The following is a 3,228-nucleotide window of genomic DNA, read 5'->3' as shown; positions in this document are numbered from 1 at the left end:
AGCCCGTGCTCTTTCCACTGAGCCAGTTTAAGCCTCATATGGGATGGGGACTGTGCCTGTCTTGATTATCCTGTATCTACCCCAGTGCCTAGTACAGTGCTTGCCACATGGTAAATGCTTAACAAATGTCATTATTATTATTAGTAATAGTATTATGATTATTCTTCAGAAGGACATCATTGGAGTCACTGGGACTCAGAAACAAAGACCATTATCCAATGGTATTACTAGGGCAGACCAGTAGTTCATCCAGTCCAGGACTCTGTCTCCGGCAGTGGCATCAAGACATTTAGATGAATCATGTGATGGTTTCTCTCAATCAATCAATCAGTGGTATTTATTGACCACTTTATATTTTTATGATATTTTTTAAGTGCTTACTATGTGCCAGGCACTGTACTAAGTGCTGGGGTAGATACAAGCTAATCAAGTTGGACAAAGTCCATGTCCCACATGGGGCTCACAGTCTTAATCCCCAATTCACAAATGAGGTAACTGAGGCACAGAGAGGTTAAGTGACTTGCCCAAGGTCACACAGCAGACAAGTAGAGGATCTGGGATTAGAACACAGGTCTTTCTGACTCCCAGGCCCATGATCAATCCTCTAGGTCATGCTGATTCCACTGTAGTGCAATATAGTGCATAGCACTATATTAAGTGCTTGGGAGAGTAATAACAAGAATAATAGCAATGGTATTTGTTAAGTGCTTACTATGTGTCAGGCACTGTTCTAAGTGCTGGGGTGGATACAAGCAAATCAGTTTGGATACAGTCCCTGTCCCATGTGGCGCTCACAGTCTCAATCCCCATTTCACAGATGAGGTAAACCAAGTGACTTGCCCAAGGTCACACAGCAGATAAGTGGCAGAGCCAGGATTAGAACACCTGACCCTCTGACTCCCAGGCCCATGCTCTAACCACTACGCATGCTGTCTCTCCACAATAGAGTTAGTAGGCACATTCTCTGCCCCCAAAAAGCTTGCAGTCTGGAGGAGAAGGTAGAAATTAATATATAATTAATATAAATTAATAAAAATAACTAAACATCCCCGTGACCATCATCCTCAAGGCTGGGGATGGACCACTAGTTTTACTTTCTTAACCTTTCCTCTAGTAACCCATCAGGGATAGCTCAACTCTGAATTTATCCAAGCATCTCTTCCACCTACTGATATTTTGGGGAATGAGTTCCGTATGTTTATCATCTGCTAGGTAGAGAAATGTTTACTTCAGTTGTTACCATCTTTAAGTTTCAGTGAATGCCCCTTCATCCGGGTGATGTGGAAATTGGAGAACAATTCCATGTTCACCCTGCTCATATCCTCTGTGGTCTTGGAAACTTGAATCATTTTTCCTCTCAATCTCTGCCTTTCCAGACTGAAGAGTTGTAACTATTTCACATGTAAAATTTTTCCATATCCAGTAATCTCAGTTGGCCTTTTTATACCTTTTCCAGTTCTGTTATGTTCTTTCCAAGATTCAGTGAACAAGAATTGCACCCAATACTCCTGAGGTGATTGTACCATGGTTTTATATGGCAAAACTGAGCCTTTGATTATGTTTTCTATGAATGTTCAGCATTCATTTGGCCTCTTGGGCTCAAGTTTAGATTTCTAAGTCAGTCAGTCCTATTTATTGAGCACTTACTGTGTGCAGAGCACTGTACTAAGGGCTTGGGAGAGTAAAATGTAACAATATAACAGACACATTCCCTGCCCACAGTGAGCTTACAGTCTAGAGGATTATAAAGGCTTTTGTTCCTAAACATCCTTAAACCTCAAACCACTGAGTTAGCTCAATGAAAGGGGCCATCATTTCCCACCAAGCTCTAGGATCCATTTTTGAATGAGCCCCAAGATTTTGATTTTAAAACTGAGTGGAACACAGATCCCACTCTCCATGTAATGGGAATTAACTTCCCATTACCAAAAGGGCTTTTGGTAATCTCCTCACTGTACCTCGCTCTCGCCTGTCCCGCCATCGACCCCCGGCCCACGTCATCCCCCGGGCCTGGAATGCCCTCCCTCTGCCCATCCGCCAAGCTAGCTCTCTTCCTCCCTTCAAGGCCCTCCTGAGAGCTCACCTCCTCCAGGAGGCCTTCCCAGATTGAGCCCCTTCTTTCCTCTCCCCCTCGTCCCCCTCTCCATCCCCCCGCCTTACCGCCTTCCCCTCCCCACAGCACCTGTATATATGTATATATGGTTGTACATATTTATTACTCTGTTTATTTATTTATTTATTTATTTTACTTGTACATTTCTATCCTACTTATTTTATTTTGTTGGTATGTTTGGTTCTGTTCTCTGTCTCCCGCTTTTAGACTGTGAGCCCACTGTCGGGTAGGGACTGTCTCTGTGTGATGCCAATTTGTACTTCCCAAGCGCTTAGTACAGTGCTCTGCACATAGTAAGCGCTCAATAAATACGATTGATTGATTGATTGATTGATGTAAGGTCACATCTTCTCCATGAGGCCTTCCCTGATTAAGCCCACTTTTCCCCGGCTCGTTCTCCCTTCTGCATCATCCATGCATTTGGATCTGTGACCTTTGGACATTTGATATTCATCCCACCCCCAACACCACAGCATTTATGTACCTATCTTTAAATTATTTATTATATATTTCTTATTTATTCCCCTCTCAGCATTGCACCTGGAGAGTTTCCAGTATTCTACCAGTCTCAGCTATGGGAGGGAGAGTCAAGTGGAGACGTACCCATTCCAGTTCTAGCTTGGGCAGTGGTTAGCAAGTAGAAGGCAATCTGCTACAAGTCAAAACTCACCTGTGCTGGGCAGCAGTGGCATGGGAGGGAGTAGAGGGTAGAGTCTCTAGTTTACGGCGTGGAAGAAGGCAGTGGTAAACCAATTCCGTATTTTTACCAAGAAAACTCTATGGATACACTACTAGAACGATTGCAGATGGAGGTGGGACATTCTGGGAGAAATGTGTCCATGGAGTCACTATGGGCCGGAGATGACTAGACAACATAAGACAATACAAGACTTATTTACTCACATTAATGTCTTTCTCCCCCTCTAGACTGTAAGCTGGGGCAGGGAATGTGTCTGCTAACTTTGTTGTACTCTCCCAAGTGCTTAGAACTGTGCTCTGCACATAGTAAGCACTCAATAAATACCGTTGATTGATTGAGTGTGTGATGAGTGCTCTCACTGGGCACTACGGAGAGTGCCAAGGTTTTGCTTTCCAAGTTATCATTGTCTTGTCTT

The 3,228-nt window shown here is 43.6% G+C and overlaps 1 non-coding gene across 1 annotated transcript; it reads left to right on the top strand.

Annotated features, from left to right (window-relative positions):
- The first annotated feature begins 2,635 nt into the window (after positions 1 to 2,635).
- On the top strand, positions 2,636 to 2,773 carry LOC119948459. Its single transcript, XR_005456853.1, has one exon. It is a non-coding gene; the product is annotated as a small nucleolar RNA SNORA7 (small nucleolar RNA).
- Positions 2,774 to 3,228: the final 455 nt, after the last annotated feature.

This window comes from Tachyglossus aculeatus, chromosome X4, assembly GCF_015852505.1.
Source record: "Tachyglossus aculeatus isolate mTacAcu1 chromosome X4, mTacAcu1.pri, whole genome shotgun sequence".
NCBI classification, from domain to species: Eukaryota; Metazoa; Chordata; class Mammalia; order Monotremata; family Tachyglossidae; genus Tachyglossus; species Tachyglossus aculeatus.
Note: the sequence above shows the minus strand (reverse complement) of the source record. Positions and strands in the feature narration are given on the sequence as shown.